This window comes from Periplaneta americana, chromosome 13 (genome assembly GCF_040183065.1).
Source record: "Periplaneta americana isolate PAMFEO1 chromosome 13, P.americana_PAMFEO1_priV1, whole genome shotgun sequence".
Lineage (NCBI taxonomy): Eukaryota > Metazoa > Arthropoda > Insecta > Blattodea > Blattidae > Periplaneta > Periplaneta americana.
In genome coordinates this window covers 107,237,322-107,256,921 of record NC_091129.1, presented here as the reverse complement: position 1 = coordinate 107,256,921, position 19,600 = coordinate 107,237,322, and the positions used below count along the sequence as shown (strand labels likewise).

The following is a 19,600-nucleotide window of genomic DNA, read 5'->3' as shown; positions in this document are numbered from 1 at the left end:
GTAAAGGTGGACGTGTATATGCACCTAATGAGTACAGCTCATGCATTTTGTCAAGACACTCGCGATGCGCAGTAGGGGAACAACATTTCTGTGGAGGGGGTAGGAGTAGAAGGGAAGGTCGGGCGTGTGTCTACCGAATTCAAGGCAAAAGTTAACCCATTCTCCTATAATTCGTAAGTAGACTCATCCGATCTCGTGCGCAGCTCTGCAGGAAGAGTGGGGGAGTGTCTTGACAATGCATGAGCTGTACGTCTAAATACCTCTCGAATTGGATGTCTTCGATCTGGAAATCGTTTCTGATATTTCCGGCTAACAGCTGCAGTATTACCATTGCACAATCTATACACTAACACAATATCCGCGTATTCTTGATGATAGTATACGAATGGTATTTTCACGATCATAGAACAGTGAAGTACTTAGTCAGTTTGTAGAATCTAAAATTACCAAGAGATAACTGGGAGAGTTCTCTCCTCCCTTCAGTTTTCCGATATCGCCAAGGATTTAAAAATTCTCATTTCGAACGTTTGTTAAATTTCTTCAGTCTGCTATAGCAGCCTACATAATTTTCTAGAGTGGAGTAGCAGCCGAAGCTTTATAGTAATGTTTGTGTCATTCTGTAAACGTGTGAAGTGTACTACAGCAGCCTATAAAAGTGAATGGTAGTCACCTCCTGGCACGCAGTAGTTAAATCATGAGAGTGACGGAAGATTTCCGAAGACAAGAGCCTCGTAATCTGAAACTGCTCGACCTCGGAGGAAATCGATCGACCCTCGATCCTCAAGGGAATGGAGCAGATGTCACATGTAGAGCTTCTGTTCGGACGATGCTATTCAGTGTTACGGATTGTGTAGACTTTCTCGGAAGTGGCTGCAAGACTTCATTCTCCGCTAATCTTGCCTTCTATACTAGAAATAAAATGTGATTATATGTGTTATTAAAAACTGTCTTGCTAATACAGTTATCACTAAATTTACACATGCACGATTTGAGATGTTTGAGCTTATTCCTAGCTCGTGTCCATCTTTTGGAAACCCACCTCTTATTCACGATCCAGTACGTATACGCACCACACACTACACTTGACGTTCAGTCCTGCAGAATAGCTCTTGTATAAATTGTTAGTAAATCAGTCAGTTCTTTTTATTACGGACAATCTAAATTTCTAGTCCGACAATTTTAATAATAATTTTTATAATAGCACTACACATTCTGTCTCATAAGTAGACTCCTGCGTTTGGTTACCTAAAGCCTGCGAGCGACGCGCAGTAGTATTCGTAAGTACGGAATATAGCGCAGCGTACACACTTCAGGTCTGCTATTCAATGAACATGTCAAAACAAAACAAACCTAGATTATGTCTCGTGACCAGAATGTTGTACGAAATGAAAATATAAAAATTGGAAATTATCCTTTGAAAAGGTGAAAAAATTCAAATAGCTTGGAGCAACAGTAACAACTATAAATGACACTCTGGAGGAAATTAAAAGCAGGATAAATTCAGGAAATGCTTGTAATTATTCGATTGAGAAACTTTTGTCATCCAGTCTGCTCTCAAAAAAACCCGAAAGTTAGGCTTTATAAAACAGTTATATTGCCGGTTGTTCTGTATGGTTGTGAAACTTGGACTCTAACTTTGAGAGAGGAACAGAGGTTGAGGTTGTTTGAGAATAAGGTTCTTAGGAAAATATTTGGAGGTAAAAGGGATGAAGTTACAGGAGAATGGAGAAAGTTACACAACGCAGAACTGCATGCATTGCATTCTTCACCTGACATAATTAGGGACATTAAATCCAAACGTTTGAGATGGGCAGGTCATGTAGCACGTATGGGCGAATCCAGAAAATATATAGAGTGTTAGTTGGGAGGCCGGAGGGAAAAAGACCTTTGGGGAGGCCGAGACGTAGACGGGAGGATAATATTAAAATGAATTTTAGGGAAGTGGGATATGATTGTAGAGACTGGATTAATCTTGCTCAGGATAGGCGGTCTTATGTGAGGGCGGCAATGAACATCCGGGTTCCTTAAAAGCCATAAGTAAGTATTTAACATGTAGATATTTTGTAGACCTCACACCGTCGCCAATATAACAATTAAACTCATCGCATAGCTGACGTCACTTGTATCGTAAATAAATATCAATACATAAGCCAAATGGAAAGAGAAATTTAGGACGATAGAAAAAACAAACAATTTCGATCGTCGCAGAGCATAATCTAAGACATGGAAAGATGATGATCATGATGATTATGATGATGATTATGATGATGATGAATATTTAATTAATTAAACCGCCTTTTTTTTTACATAGCTCTATATTTGTTTTGGATTTTGGTTTAAAGATCCACGCATTCAGTAGCTTAACAAGTTATCTTCTTTTTATATTAATATTCATATAGAGCCAAGAATTTAATACTGAAACTCGTTAGCTGAGCTTCAAAGGCAAATAACTGTATTTCCTTTCATTATATCCATCCTGACCATAAAATGACAATCTTCTTGAGCTGCAAATGCAATATGACGCCCATATAAAATTAATAAAACAGATGCCATTTCCGGCGCCGTAATGCTATGAAGAGGTTGGAATATTCAGGGGCGACGTACACTCAACACTCAAAGTTCATACACAGCACGAAGATAAAGCGTCAGCACGTAGAGCTGAAAACCCGGGTTCAAATCCCGGCGCCGGAGAGAATTTTTCTCCGTTCCATTACTCTTTCATCGTATGATGACGCAGAATATCTGCATGGAAATATCATATGTACTTCATAATATATATGATATGCGTAAATCACTTCGTGATTTAAGACGGCGCTTATTCCGTCGGATCCCGGTCAACTAGTCACTCATTATGAGTGCACCTCAGCACATGTGTGGACTTCGGTCCTAGGTTCATAGATAGCTATGACGTAGTGCAGAGGGCGGCCACTAGAGGGAACCCAAGAGTTGGAACTTATAACTGTGACGATTCTTCCGTCGCCGAGGTGGAATCCGGTGTGGCTTAGAGGATAAAGCGTCAGCACGTAGAGCTGAAAACCCGGGTTCAAATCCCGGCGCCGGAGAGAATTTTTCTCCGTTCCATTACTCTTTCATCGTAAAACAGTAAGTGATTATGAAATAGTATAATTATGGAATACGAATTTCTCACTCATATTCATCATGTTATAATTACCAATATGCACAATGTAAGGGGTGTACGTGCAAATATGTTTAGAGATAATCGGAGATAATATGGCCTGCTGAACCGCATTATGTAAAATATTTGTCAATATCCGAAGTTATTTTTAGACATGAAAAAATACCATGTTTTAGATTTGTTAATACTTCCAGGACGAAGAGATCCTGTATCTCGGATTCTTTGTTACACAGCAAGAATTATTCGTCTATTTGAAATGCGACTATTAGGAAATATTTGACGATAGAGCTTCCGTACCACGTTTGTAGGTTCTCCTGCTGCTCCGTATACCAAATTTGTCCCGATTAAAATACACGGCACCGAAATTCCGTTCAGTGAATCAGTAAAGAATCTAGGTATTTATATGGATAAAAGTTTAAATTGGAACATTAAAGTTGCAGAAACCTGCAAAAAAGTATTCTCATTAATCCACTCGTTTAGACGATTGAAGAATTTTCTACCCTTTTCCATGAAAAAAATGTTAGTGCAAACACTCGTGATGCCCCACTTCGATTACTGTGATATTCTGCTTACTGACCTAAGCGTTACTTCGGCGCAGAGACTACAACATGTTCATAATATGTGCGTCCGTTTCGTCTGCAATATTCGCCGGGCTGATCACGTAACACCATCCCTCGAAATGTTGTCCTGGCTCCGTCTAAAAGATCGTAGGAAAATCCACTGTCTTTCCCTTATCTTTCACATATTGCATTTCTCCACTCCTGTCTATCATGCGTCTCGTTTTCAAAATTTATCCACCCATCATAACCTAGACACACGATCACAACACTCGTCAATATTATCCATTCCCTCCCACCGAACATCCTCATATTCATCTTCTTTCACTGTGGCTGTTCCTCGACTTTGGAATTCCCTACCGAGTAATGTCAGGGACAGTCAGACATCAAACCAATTTAAGAATAGGCTAACGAAATATTTTTCTAACAATTCTTGTTAACAATAATAGCTGTTTCAGGTTTCTCAATGTTTAATGGTTATATATATATCACAGATAATATCTAAAATATCTCATTATTATTATTATTATTATTATTATTATTATTATTATTATTATTATTATTATAACTATTTCTTACCAATGTTTATTATTGTCACACTAACATTAGTTATCCAATTTTCATTATTTACTTTCATGTTGTTTTATGATCAAGATATTAATGTAATAACTATGTAAGCAAATGTATTTAATTAGAATTAGAGTCTGGCTGGGCGGAAGATAAGGCCTACTGGCCTTAGCTCTGCCAGATTAAATAAATTATTATTATTATTATTATTATTATTATTATTATATTAAATGAATAATAATTGAGCAGTATTGTGAAAAAAGGCGTTCCTTCAGAAAAGAAAACTAAAAAAAAAAACCTTATGATTTATTGTCATTTAAACTACGGCAAAAGCAGTTGCTTTAACACAAGTGAAATTATTTTATATTTGATATAATTTTTTGAAAGTGAACGTATAGTTAGAAGTTATCTGAATCTCTACTGTCTTTCATTAATTTTTTTATTAGGTTATTTTACGACGCTTTATCAACATCTTAGATTATTTAGCGTCTGAATGAGATGAAGGTAATCACTTTTGTTGATAGGCATTACACCAGTATATGAATCCAATCCGCGATAAATATAAACATTTGTCTGCTCGTGATGGGAAACATTGAAATATTTTGATTAAATATAGTGCGATTAATTTAAATGAATTTAACAATTTAACCCTCATTACTGATCTATAAAATCTCAATAATCGAATGTTATGGAATATGTGAAAGAGAAGACTGAACGTCGTTTACCGAACCTGTCTGCATGAACTTCTTATTGTACTGGCAGCTGGAACAAGTCTCTCTCGAAACTTTTCCCGAAATTTGGGTCTTGTCTCCGCACAAGATTTTCGTTTCCGTATGTATTGCATAGATAAGTACGTTCATGTAATGAATAAGTCATTACAACAGTGGTCTACACGGAGACTTTAAACTTAACTTAAACTTTTAAGGATCGGTGGAGCGGAGAAAATTTCTCTCCGGCACCAGGATTCGAACCCGGGTTTTCAGCTCTACGTTCTGACGCTTTATCCACTAAACCACACCGGATTCCAATTCCGGTGCCGGATTGAATCCTCTCAGTTTAAGCTCCACCGTTTAGTTTCGCTTTAGTGGCCAACCCTCACGCACTGTGTCACAGATGTGTGACAGTGGCACAATGTCCAACACACTAATGTGCAGAGGTGCACTCATTACGAGTGACAAAGTGGCTGGGATCCGACGGAATGAGCGCCGTCTTAAATCACAAGTGATTATATACGCATATCATATTATAGTGATGTACCGAAGTACATATGCTATTTCCGTGCAGGAATTCTGCGTTATCGTATGATGAAGGATCGGCGGATAACGCAATACCTGCATGAAAAAATATCATATGTGGGCTACTTCGGTACATCGCTATAAAATTAAACTTTTAAGATTACAACTTTCACCGCCAATTCACAACACAACACAACTAAAGCGAAACTGCAGTGTCACTCGTTGCTTGTGCGCCGAGAATGCGGACGCACTATTCCCGGTGATCATGCCATTTCATGGCGGGGAACGGCTGCTGCAAAACCCGAGCGTCCCCAAATAACCTCACAAATGAGGATGTATGGCATGGCGTTTCAGAGGGAGTTATTTAGATTTCCTTCTGCCATTCCATGAGAGCAATTAAAAATCGTGCTCCATTACTCGACACAACGGACGTGATGGCTGTTGCCTCGACGCAGAATAAATGTGTAGAGTGAACTATGACATTCGCTAACCTTGCCTCTGTTACATTTATCGTATCTTGATCGAAACCATTTGTGAACGATGTGAACTCTGAACTTTTCCAGATTCGTTTCGGGCCGGTCATGAGTTGTAGCAATAAAATATTACATTTCAAGATTTGCATGGCGGAGTGGAGGAATCAAATGTATCGGGAGCGTGTCACTGTAAATTACGGCTCATGATCCTGCGGCCGCATGCTAAAACAATCGGGCAGCGTACGTTGTGCCCGTCAAACTAAATTTGACAGTAGCGTGCGCCTCGTTGTTTCAGCAATCTCCACACAATATAAAAATTATGTCAGTTATCTTGATTCATTGTTAACAGGCATCAAAATGTGTCGTGAAGCGAAATCTGGTAAGGTTAAATATCACTGAGTAGAAACAATTGCAGCTACAGAAAACATGATTATACCACAGTCTACTATATACAGTCATGAAGCTTGAGTTTTGAGGATGCTAGAAACAATAGACTGTGACGGTACTATGTTGCATTGCCTGTAATGAGGCGATATTAGCGATCCTAGTGGTGAGCAACTATCTAATGTTTGGATATTTACTACGTATTGAGGTTCGCGACTGTATATACTAGACTGTGATCATACGGTCTGCGTAGGGCGACCTTACCAGACTACAGTGCAGGTCTATACTAAATTCCAGATAAGAAAAATATTGAGGTAAGCAAACACTTGATGCGAAATGTATTGAAATGAAATGAAATGATTAGCCTAAAAAGTAGTGCTGTTGATCGATCAAAATATTTAATTGATTAACTACTTGAATTTAAATGCTCGAAATGAAAAAATGTTTTAATATACTATAATACACAATTATTGTTAAATTTAACTTGTGTTCGGTGATAAGCTTAAGTATTAAATGTTGTATTTCTTATATTGTATCGTTATATTACAAAACAACTATTTTAATTACTTACTAACATATTTATTATGAGGCTTATAATTTATTGTGTCAATTTCTCTGGGAAATTTTGAGACAAACATAAATAACAAAAAGTATGAAGACTCGCCTAGTGTGAGTGCATTCACATGCTCCGAATTAAGTGCCGCTCTAGGTTTAGTAACAATTTTCCTGCATCACTAAACACGAAAAAACTTTTTTTCTGTCAAGCACTTCTCCACGATCGTTCAATTTAAATCCAAACGTTTCACCGAGTTTACCTCTCAAATTCTCATATGAGATAATGGAGTTTACACTTTCCACAAACCACAGAAAACTGATTTTTTTCTTTATCAAACTAAACACACAGCCTTCATATACAAACTCAGTACAGAAACTGCAACTGGAAAAGTACAGCGGTCGAAACAGAAGACTAGCCCCTATTGTATTCGAATTACCAGATTTTAGAAAGAGAAGAAAGTAGTTACGCTCTCACTTGCACATAGTGTTAGACATGGCTATTTTATAAGGGATGAGGGGAACGAATCTCAGAAAACTATGTATTTCATATGCTAGGAAGATAAGCTGACAAGAAGGTGGAAGTTTTCTTGGAAAACCATAAAACCTAATAAGGGTTTCGCATTGTGTTTCAACTTTCAACAGAGGTAGACTAGGTCACTGTCCTCATATCTCCATCTCTTTCTGAAGTGTTTGTGCAAAGCTTTTCCCTACTCTACCTGGTTTACAGTTAAAAAATAACAGTATTATTGTACTTTTAGGTAAGCAGTTTCCTAGAGTGAAATATTGTCGGAATTTTTAAGATGAGTTTGTATTAACAAAATAATAATTAATATCAACTACACCCGATTAATTTTAATCGACTCGATTATTCGATTAAATATTTTTGATCTATTTATCTTACAATATAAATTGATCGATTAAACGATTAAATCCTACAACACTACTAAAATGTGTCCCGTTGAGGGCAAAGGCCTCCTCCTGTAGAGGGAGAGCCCTTTTTGTCTCATGTGGTGAGCTACTCCGCTTAAGAGGTGTTTGCATGCTTCGAATTGTTCGCTTGGTTCACATTCTGCACTGTTTTGATATTGTTCACTTAACTTGGTTCTGTCGCACTGTTTTTAATCACTGTCTTAGGTTTTTCCAGTCTTTCCTATTTCTTGCTCTGCTTGACCAATGGCTTCTTACACGTTCTCTGAAGACGTGATCTGTCATCTTATTGCAGCGCGTGAATTCTTCACGTGCGTTCGGTACAGTCTGTTAATATGGGAATTACGAAATTAGTTTAGTTACTAGGAAGACAGGCATTGAATTATATAAAGTAATGCATTATATAATACCCTGTTGATGATTAGTCCTATTTTTCCACACAAGAACGATGTGGAGGTAAATAAACATTTGATAATTGTATGAAAATTGTATTACGCAGTCGTCTTAATGCAGCTGCCTGTGTAGAGTCCACCAGGTTACTGCACAGTCTCCGATCTTTACAGTGGCAAGTGTCTCTGTTCATCGTTTATGTTCAGTATAATATTAATAATGTTTACATGCCTTTGTAGGGTTTCGAAAGAGCGAGACAAGTCTTGGTTCATGAAGATATGGGTTATCACAAATACATTCTCACATAATTAATAATGTCTAAAATAGGCGGACTTCCTATAGGCCATACTGTTGCATTTCATGCAACTAGAACCAGTGATCTCAACTTTATAATATATAGGTAGCTAATGTTTTATCACAGTGATTTCGATAAAATAAAATTTCTGGAGGCGCCGGGTATCGATCCCGGTACCTCTCACATGCTAAGCGAGCGCTCTACCATCTGAGCTACGCCCCCAGTTGGAGTACAGAATTTAATTTGGTTCAATTTACTAGTGTACAATAATGCGTAACATGTCTTGTTGGTCCACTTTCACCAGTTGACACATTAAGTGCCAATAACGTTTAACATACCTGTTTCGTGCACTGATTTAATAACTGGGGGCGTAGCTCAGATGGTAGAGCGCTCGCTTAGCATGTGAGAGGTACCGGGATCGATACCCGGCGCCTCCAGAGTTTTTGTTTCTGGAAAATTTTAAATTCAATCGTAGTGGAGAACATCCGGTTCAGAAATGTGCTGTTTCAAGTAGTAAGCGTGGCGTATCTGTACCAGATTTAGTGGTATCACAATACTATACATATAGTATCAGTAGATCGAAATTTAAATTTATTTCGAGTTCTCTGTAAAGACCCGCTCCCATTTAACAGAATCAAACAGAAATTCTCTTCACAGTTTAGGCCTAACTAAATGGAAGATAGCAGAAAGCGGCGCTTCGAATCGAATAGAATTCATAAGTTAGAACATTTTTTCCACTGCCGGAACAGAAATCCTTATTTCGGGTATGATCGTATGTTTTCGTGAAGCCTTCGTGGAAAAACAAATGAGCAATATACATTTTCAGTTCATGGTTTTAAGATATTTCACTTCTGTCAAAATTATAACGATCATGTTTTGGTACGGTGGTATAGGAAGTGCTGAATCTACACACTCTTTTGTTTATCGCAGTATTTTTCTTATCTGGAATTCAGTATAGGATGTCGTGAGCACTGTAATTTTGCCGTGAGTATTTGGTCTGGCTTATACCCAGGTCGCTGTAACCTTGCACCTGACAGCTTTGCGTAATGTTGTTAGCGAGAGATGCGACGTTGGCACAGTGACCACTACACAACAGCTGATCTAGCTTAAGCGGAGTATGTTATTCTGCCCGTTAATTCAAATGTTAATTATGCAATTTTTAATTATAAATTAATAATTTATAATTAAATTAATTACGTAACTTAAATGTTATAATCATATTGTTGCTGTTTAGTCAACTGTCCAAAGACAGGTCTGAACCCCACAAGTTACACCAAGAAGGCATCACTCATGAGGCTACTAGGCCAGAGTTAATGGGGTAGGGTGGCCAGTTCCTTTCCCTTTCTATTGCATACATCGTTGATTAGTAACATATTACACTAGTCAAACTTCAGATGTACACAAACAATATTGTTCTTCCTCTGACATATATCGTCAAGTGAGATGTACTGCCTGATAATAGATGTAAATATCAGCCAGAACCTCAAACAGAGGTCATAATCATATCATATTATAATTATGTTCATCATATAACCTTCGATTATAATAATAATTATGGAACTTTATGTATGAATTTTAATTATGTAACATTTCCCTTCAAATTAATATTAACCACCAAACACATTACAAGCATTATAATGAAAATGTAACGTAGGGACGACCATATACTGTATACGGAAAAATTTCTTCTCCTGCTCGTAAAATTGACGAATCCTTCGCACCAATTCTGATATTGACTAACGCTACACCATTACGCAGAGGATTCCACTACGTGAGTTATCATCTCTGAACGTCTTGTTTGTGACATTTTACAGCAGAACTACAACACTCTTCAACTTTTTGTTTATAGGAAGAGTTGCCAACGCATATAACAACTGTCAAGTGCAAAGTTACAACGGCCTGAGTATAGAAGTGCGTGTTCACACCTGTGGAGTAACGGTTAGCGCGTCTGACCGCGAAAGCAGGTGGCCCGGGTTCGATTTCTGGTAACTTGCTCCGACCGGGAAGACTTTTTTTATTACGATCTTGCCCGTACGGAAATCCGTCTAGAGTTCTCTGGCCAGAATTAGCCTACGGACGGAACCGGTCATGCGGACAGGTGCGATAGGGCCAAGTGGGTGATGCTCAATTTAAAATAGCGCTATGAATAAAAATTCGAACACGCTGAACCAATTCGTTCCGTTTCTTTAACGATTCCTAATTTTCAAGTGTAAGTAATAGAGGACACGTAATGAAACATTTTTTCGTGATATGTAGTTTCCGGAAATGCTTCAATATAGAGATATAACGATATCAAAGAATCTCAACGTGAAAAGTAACTTGTTTATTTAATTTTGATGGTTATACGAGTTCATTAGTATTTTCGTGAGCTGCTTCATATACCATATGCAAGATTTCTATTTCAACATTTATCAACCAGTGGATTTTTTTTAATGAATGAAAATTTATAAACACATTTGGCAGAAGTTATTTTGTGGCATACAATGCAAACAAATAAACTTCGATTTTTCTATGATAATGGAAATAGCTTAAACACAATTAGACTGCCATGGACGATAATAAAGTCAATGCAGAGTTTTGATTCTTGCCGTATTTTCTCGATATAGAAATATAAAAAAAAAATAAGTTATTGTTTATTTAACGACGCTCGCAACTGCAGAGGTTATATCAGCGTCGCCGGTGTGCCGGAATTTTGTCCCCCAGAAGTTCTTTTACATGCTAGTAAATCTACTGACATGAGCTTGTCGCATTTAAACACACATAAATGCCATCGACCTGGGCCGGGATCGAACCCGCAACCTCGAGCATAGAAAGCCAGCGCTATACCAAAAATGTATTTAAAATAGGCTTAAGGACTTTATTAATAGACGATAATTATACACAGTATTTAAAGGGTGTAATTGATATTTTGTTATTGAAGTGTTCTATCAGTGAAGAATTATGTTGTGTCAGTGAAGTGTGTTGAGTAAATGAAACGTGTTCCCGTCAGTGAAGCTTTATAGTTTATAGTGGCAGTGCAAAGTATTTGAACAGTGAAATGTTTTTGAAGTGTTAGTGAAATCAGGATAGAATCAGTGAAATGTGTCGTAGTTCCAGTGCAGTGAGTGAGTTGACAGCGAAATGAGTGTAGTGTTGAAAGGTACTTGTGCAGATATGAATATATCATACTCGTGGGCTTTGGTTCGAACATAGGTTTAAGGTACAAATTAGATTTACTTTAAATGTTATTTTAACCGATCGTGCTTCATTTAATTTAGGATGTTCCCTGTTGTTATTATTATTATTATTATTATTATTATTATTATTATTATTATTATTATTATTATTATTATTATTATTATTATTATTATTATTAATTATTGTTAGTATTAATTATTAATATTATTATTAATTGTATTATTTATTAATTGTATTTATTATTGTCTTTATTGAGTGTAATTAGTTACCACTGCCACCGGGTATATACCCATTGCAGTATGAATAAATACATACGTACACATACATATATACCGACTACGCTGCCTAGGTCGACTACACAAATATATCCGGATATTACTTTATTAAACAAATGTTTAATTACATGCCTTCTATCACATCTGAGATTAGGAATAGTTACTCTGGAACACTCTGTATAAAGGAGAATGTTCTGTGTGTATATCTCTATTACTTTTGTTGTGGATGTATGTAAGTTATGTTTAATTTTAGTATTGAAACTAATGTTTTAAACCCCCATTGCATTGTTCACTTGAATAGTAAGCTATGATACTGTCAATGCAATATTTTAATTTCATGTCACTTCAGAATGGCGCCCGCTGTAATGATTATGCCTTCCCGCAATGAAACTCAGTCAACAGGGCTGCAGTTAAACCCCTTAAATTGATACAATAGTACACAGCTGTCGTCCCTCTGCTGCTAAACATTGCTGGAAATTGGGAACGCATAAAGTCTGAACATCGATTTATTGAGGAAAACCTCACCATTGGCCGGCCTTGATGGACAGGGGAGACTCTTCTACCCGCGAGTGCGGCTTTGATACACAGACGCCAAATATTGCGCTGCAACTATCAGTGGGCTCGAATTTTTGTTGGGACACAATTTTAATGCGATTACAGCACTCAGAATTTTCAGCGGTCTGTGCAAACCTTGCCAAACCCTGACAGCTTATCAATATGCAATAAAATCATTTTTTTTTTTTTTTGTGTGCACGAATGGTATCATATATTTCCATTTCAGCGTGTGCATCACACGTAACATATAACGACAGTAAAAATATATAGTTGTACATAAACCATGAACATCGACCCTTGATACGTTGTAGATATCGGTTACATTTTATGGTGATGGGTATGACTTTGCATTCACTGAGAGCTGCAGGGTTTCGCACTATACCCGTTGCCGATGCGTCTTCTAGTGTCTGTTCTCACGAGATTGTGAAAAGTAACTTTGTTATTTAGTTTTTATGGTTAACTTATACAATTCACATTGCGAGATTATGTTCGCTTGCTTCCTGTTGGGGTACTTTTTCAAGGATTGAATTGCAATTAGAATTGAATCGTTGATATAGGCTACAAGACAATCTGTTTGGAAAGAAGTAAAATAAAAACGCTGTAACATGAGGACAGTTGCTAATAATAGGCTAATTTTCTCAACAAGGGGGAGACAAGGAAAATGAGAGGAAGACAATGAGATTAAGGGGAATACAATAACAGCAAGGGAACGAGGGAAATGGAAGGAGAACAACTAAAAGACAAAAAGAACAAAGGAATACAAGAGCAATAAAGGAAATATAAGGAGAACAAGGGGAGACAAGACGAATCAGGGAAAGACGAGAACAAGGAAAATACAATGTGAACAAGGAGAATACAAGGAGAACGAGGGCAAGCGAGGGGAATAAAAGGAGAGCAAAGGGAATAGAAAGAGAACAAAGGAAATACAAGGAATACAAGGGTAATACAATCAGTATAATGGTGGTATAAGGAGAACAATGACAACATAAAGAGCAGACAATGAGAACAAGGATAATACAAAGATAGCAAGGGGAATAGAAGGAAAACAAGGGAAATAAAATTATGAATGAATGAATGAATGAAGTGCATTTATTGATACATAATTATATACAAACTCCTGTACACAAGATCCTTCGCACGAGCCCGTACGGCCATTCGTGCTATAACTATGCACAGTTTGAATCTTCAAAGAAAACAAAAATAATATTACTAATAATAAAATAGTAAAACAACAGTTATTATTATTACTACCGGTATCATTAATTATCACAGTTACAACTAATCTAACTTCATACCAAATTTCACAAAAATATGTTTGAAAAATAAGGATAACATGAGAAATACAAGTACAACAAGAGTAGTAGTCGACCATATTATATGCTGTTCTGTTTACAGAAACAAAAGATTAAGAATTAACAGTATTCCACTTAGGTAAAAATTGCTAAAATATTAAACTTGAAAATCTCCTTGAAAACTAATGCAATGCGATTTTTCGGAATGAATTCGAGCAAAGGAGGTTGTAAGGTTTTTAGATGGAAAATTGATCGAAAATGATGAACTCTTTAAGGTGGTGGAGTCGTGTTTAAAGAGATTTTACTTTTTTTCGCTGTTGGACTTTTCTTTAGACTTTATTTTAAGATGATCTTTCACTTTTCTCGTCGAGTTGTTGAGGAAATCCGTTTGCGTTTGTACACCCATGGCCACATAAAATATGACAGCGTGATAGAATTACATACTGCGACCTTTGGTTTTTATTGTAGACCGGCAGACCAATACTTCTGCTACTGCTTGGGTGTGGGATAACTGGTTGTAGCCTAGGGGATACGGTTTAAATCTCGCCCTATAACACCAAAATGCTTTCTTATCACGTAAAACAAGCTCCCAAGTGGTGCACAAATTCTGCACTACTGGAACAACATTGTGGTTGAATTAAATATTTATGTTCAAAGATCGTAATTTTTTGGATCTTCTTTCAGAAAACCTATCATGCACTGTAAGTGGTGAAGGAAATGGTGGGCTTCTAAATCAATGCGTTGCGGAAATTCTTTTTTTTGTATTGCGTCTGTGATTTTTTTTTTTTTTTTATAATTCGTCTGGGATTCAACTTTGCGTAGCGATGGAAATATAATTTATTTTCTTGTAAATATTCATTTCAAGGCAATTTATTGTCTTCTCTTTCTAACTCTCACTTCAAGTGTCTTGTCTGTAATAAAATAACGTAATTTGACAACTGAGATGTAAAATTGTGGACGCCTTAAAGAGAAGGGACACGTCTTCCCTGTTCTAAATCCAAAAGTAATATTAGGTGTCCAGGATAATTTCTTATGCAATTTTTTAAAATTATAATATATTTGTTAAACATTAATTTTGTAATAATGATTTACTTACTTACTTACTTTTAAGGAACCCGGAGGTTCATTGCCGCCCTCACATAAGCCCGCCATTGGTCCCTATTCTGAGCAAGATTAATCCATTCTCTATCATAATATCCCACCTCCCTCAAATCCATTTTAATATTATCTTCCAATCTACCTCTCGGCCTCCCTAAAGGTCTTTTTCCCTCCGGCCTCCCAACTAACACTCTATATGCATTTCTGGATTCGCCCATATGTGCTGCAAGCCCTGCCCATCTCAAACGTCTGGATTTAATGTTCCTAATTATGTCAGGTGAAGAATAAAATGCGTGCAGTTCTATGTTGTGTAACTTTCTCCATTCTCCTGTAACTTCATCCCTCTTAGCCCCAAATATTTTCCTAAGCACCTTATTCTCAAACACCCTTAACCTATGTTCCTCTCTCAAAGTGAGACTCCAAGTTTCACAACCATAAAGAACAACCGGTAATATAGCTGTTTTATAAATTCTAACTTTTAGATTTTTTGACAGCAGACTGGATGATAAAAGCATCTCAACCGAATAATAACAGGCATTTCTCGTAATAAGATAGACCTAATAATAATAATAATAATAATAATAATAATAATACATTTATTTTTATTTATTTATTTATTTATTTATTTATTTATTTATTTATTTATTTATTTACTAATATTTAATGTGCTGTACAACAGCCAGGGTCCAATAACAGTTAAGCACATGACAGTTTCATAATAAGAACATTAATAATGATAGAAATTATAATAAAAGTGCATAGAAATATTTATTAAAATAATGGCAATTAAAAATAATTGCAATTGAAAATAATATAATGGAATCATATAAATGAATATAATACAAATAATATAAAAGATAACGAGAATAATATTATAATACACATCTAAACAATAGACATAAATTAATAACTGACATAAAACTCCAAAAAGTATATACTACACATTAAATGGATCCAAGTTCAATCAATGCAAATTTGCATATTTTATACATCTGCAGACCGGAGAGAGAGATTTAGAATTTCTATTGTAAAAAATTTTATGAAGTCTTAAACCCTTAGCAGGAATACGAAGACTGATATCGCTTACGAAGGATTCGCAATCAATATCACCCTTAATTACTTTACAAAAAAAATAAATAATCAAGATCTTGACGTGTGGCAAATAAACTACAGCAATTGAAATATTTGCAGTTAATCTCATACTTATAAACATCAGAATCAGGTAAAAATTTATATGAACACAAGGAAATAAATTTCCTTTGAATATTCTCCAATTTAGCCGTGTCAGTGGAAGTAATGGAGTTCCATACTACCGATGCATATTCAAGCTTGGATCTAACCATTGTATAGTATAAACTTAATAGACACATAGGAGTAGAAAAAGAATGAGTTATAGATCTAATTAGACCAATCATTCTTAATGAATGGGTATAAATATATTGCACATGATCATGGAAATATAATTTAGAATCAAGTAAAACATCAAGATCTCTAATACAATCTTTCCTAGTAATTATGACATGACTAAGAGAATAATAATTGAAGTTTTGGGAAATAGTTTTCCGTGAGAAGGAAATAGCAAAAATTTTGGTTTGATTAATTTTCATTCCATTTTCAACAGACCGTAGTGTAATAATAATAATAATAATAATAATAATAATAATAATAATAATAATAATAATAATAATAATAATAATAATAATAATAACAACATAAGATTTATAAATTTCATTAACACTGTCCAGAAGGCATAATCTTCAGAAACAGATAGGCCTCACACAGACAAGGTTGTGGTTAATATAGACGTATTAGTGGCATTTTACAGTCTATCAATAAAATGTACTTCCATAACAACAGTGTTCAATATTTTCAAACTGAGCCTTTGATACATTTGAAAGTCTGTATCAAATAGCCCCCCCTCCTTTTTTACTGTATATTATTAGCCTTACTTTACCATTACCCTATATACAGTGGATCAAAAAAGTGTTCAACTTTCGGTTGTCATACTACATTTTATTCAAATAGCGTATACATAACGACGAATTTAATGTCTGCAGTTCATGTTTGTGAAGTTAATATTAGCATCATTCTTGTAACTGCATTTCAACTGTACAAGTTTTCTGTTTTGTTTACAAATAGAGCCCTAACTTTAAGCTGTGTCGATTTAGACGTCAAATAAGTATTCAACTAGTAAACAAGAATCCATGAAGTTACCCTCACTCTTTCAGTCTCCTTCTGTTCAGTTGATGCATACGACTGCTGCAGTGAGGTTGTTTTCAGTGCGCAAGCAGTTTATCAGAGTTGACCAAGTATGGGGCGAAAAGGTAAAGAAACGACTGAAGAAGAAGGCAAATTGCAATCAGATGCTTTCGACAAGGTAAATCTTTCAAGGAAATAGATGAGATATTAAACAGATCTAGAGACATACGTAGTTAAGAGCATTATATACAGGTTCAATCAAAGGAAAAGTACAAAAAAAAAAACACGATGTGGTCGTCCTTCTGTATTAAGTCAGTCAGAGAAACGCCAGGTAATTAAAAGATTAAAGAAAGACCCGAAATTGAGTGCTCCGAAAATTAGAACTGAAGTGGAGAATGAAACTGGAAAGTGTGTTAATGCACAAGCAACACGAAATGTGCTCAACGAAGCTGGATACCATGGCCCCACAGCACGAAGAAAACCATACATCAACAAGACTAACAGAAGGAAGAGACTTAACTATGCTAAAAACATGTCAATGATAGCTATGATTTTTTGAGGAAGGTTATTTTCACAGATGAAAGCAAGTTTACCATTTTCAAGTCAGATGGACAGATAAAAATGTGGCGGAAAAAGAATTGTGAACTAGATGAAAAAAATCTCGCAGCCACAATTAAACACGGAGGAGGATCAGTACTAGTATGGGGCTGCATGAGTGCTAATGGTGTGAGCGACTTGTATTTTATATATGGTATAATGGACCACAATCTTTAGCTAAGAATTCTGAAGTCTCATCTCGCCAACAGTTGGAACAATATGGGCCTTACTGGTGACTATATATTCACACAAGACAACGACCCCAAACATACCGCCTTCAACACAAGATTGTGGTTGTTGTACAACACCCCCCGCTGGATATCAATCTGATTGAAAATCTGTGGCATAATTTAGAAGAAGGAATAAGAAATCACAAGATCTCAAGCAAAGACGACCTAAAGAAAGCATTGCTGGAAGAATGGGGGGGGGGGAATCACTAGAGATAAAACAGAACAGTTTTCAAATCAATCCCAAGAAAAATACTAGATATTATCAAGAGGAAAGAAGGGCTCACCCGATATTAAGGATTGACAATGGACAATGAATTAATTTTATTTTTGTAGTTGAATACTTATTTGAGCTGAAATGACACACATTTTGTTTTGTTTTCATATATTATTGTTTTGAAAAGAGATAAAGTTATATATTTTTTGTATTTATTTGACCTATGTGATAAACAATAAATTTACATACAAGTGTGACTATACTGTTTCATTTTCTGCTAGTTTTGTATTACTACATTTGAAGATAGTATGTAGGTGAATACTTTTTTGAGCCACTGTACAAATATGCGAGAAAATAGAATCATAAATGCGTATTTTATTAAGAATTGTAGACCTATGACTATCGACCCACCCACACATCTTGTCCAAATTTTAGTTATTAGTGGCCTGAGTATAATGTTCAGTTAAAAGGAAGTTGAGTTCTGACAGTGATCTTGAACCATCGCTTGTTGTAGAGCCAATAAGAGAAGAATTACGCCACAAATTAGCTTTAATTTTTTTCCTGCTTAATTGGAATCGTCGATGTTGCGGAAAATATTCGAGTATCGTGAGCGTTAATTAATTACTGCTTAGTTAAAACTTCTTGGGAAAAGTAAATCTGTGCTCCTCATATTGCCTCGTCTGGATGGAGTAAAACTCGCCGATATCTGGAGAGCACTCTGGCCTTAGAGGCGCACGGTCATGGTTTAACAGTCCTGCACAAACTTGTTCTTGGTCGTTGATTGCAAGTTTTAACATTCAACTAGCGAATGTTGGAGCCTTTTTACGTTTTCGTGCATGGCTACTAAACGAGCCCCAGATAGCCGAAATTAGGATTAAACCTAAATGAAGTTTGCGACAGTGAGTTGGAACGACCGCAGAAAATGTCTGAATATTGCGGAGCTTAATGATCCTCGAATGACCCAAGTATCAACAGAGTTTCAACTTCGACCTCGCCCTGCAGTTTCCGACCCGTCTTTAAATCCAATCAGAAAAGCAATTACTTTCATCTGAATGGCTGATGTACTACGCTAAGAAGAATTTGTGATCCCGGTAGTGTTGAATTCCCTATAATGACAACATGGACTATATTATTACACACATTTTTCCATCTTTGCAAAGTACGAAAAGAAAGTCAGACGACCCTGCTAGATTAAAGCACATAGTACTAGAAATACAGCTGCTAGATCTACTAATAAACGGTCTTACTAATAAACCGTGTATAGGCCTAATTTTTATACGAGATTTATGCAGAAACATTACGAGCGATTCCATGAAAATGTCATATCGATGTGAATTTTTTAAATTAACGTGGAAATATTTTTGTTGAAATATGTTTCTTATAGTTTAAGTTGACTTAGCCTATTCCATTAACAAATATTTCAAATACTCTTTGTTTTAGTCTG

At 36.0% G+C, this 19,600-nt stretch overlaps 1 protein-coding gene and 2 non-coding genes across 3 annotated transcripts in view; 2 read left to right on the top strand and 1 right to left on the bottom strand.

Moving 5' to 3' along the window:
- Positions 1-19,600, top strand: part of LOC138712207 (tyrosine-protein phosphatase non-receptor type 13-like) — a 1,532,948-nt gene that overhangs the window by 1,013,493 nt on the left and 499,855 nt on the right. The window lies entirely within an intron of this gene.
- On the bottom strand, positions 8,669-8,741 carry TRNAA-AGC (transfer RNA alanine (anticodon AGC)). The gene has a single exon. It is a non-coding gene; the product is annotated as a tRNA-Ala (tRNA).
- TRNAA-AGC (transfer RNA alanine (anticodon AGC)) lies at positions 8,884-8,956 on the top strand. Its single transcript has one exon. It is a non-coding gene; the product is annotated as a tRNA-Ala (tRNA).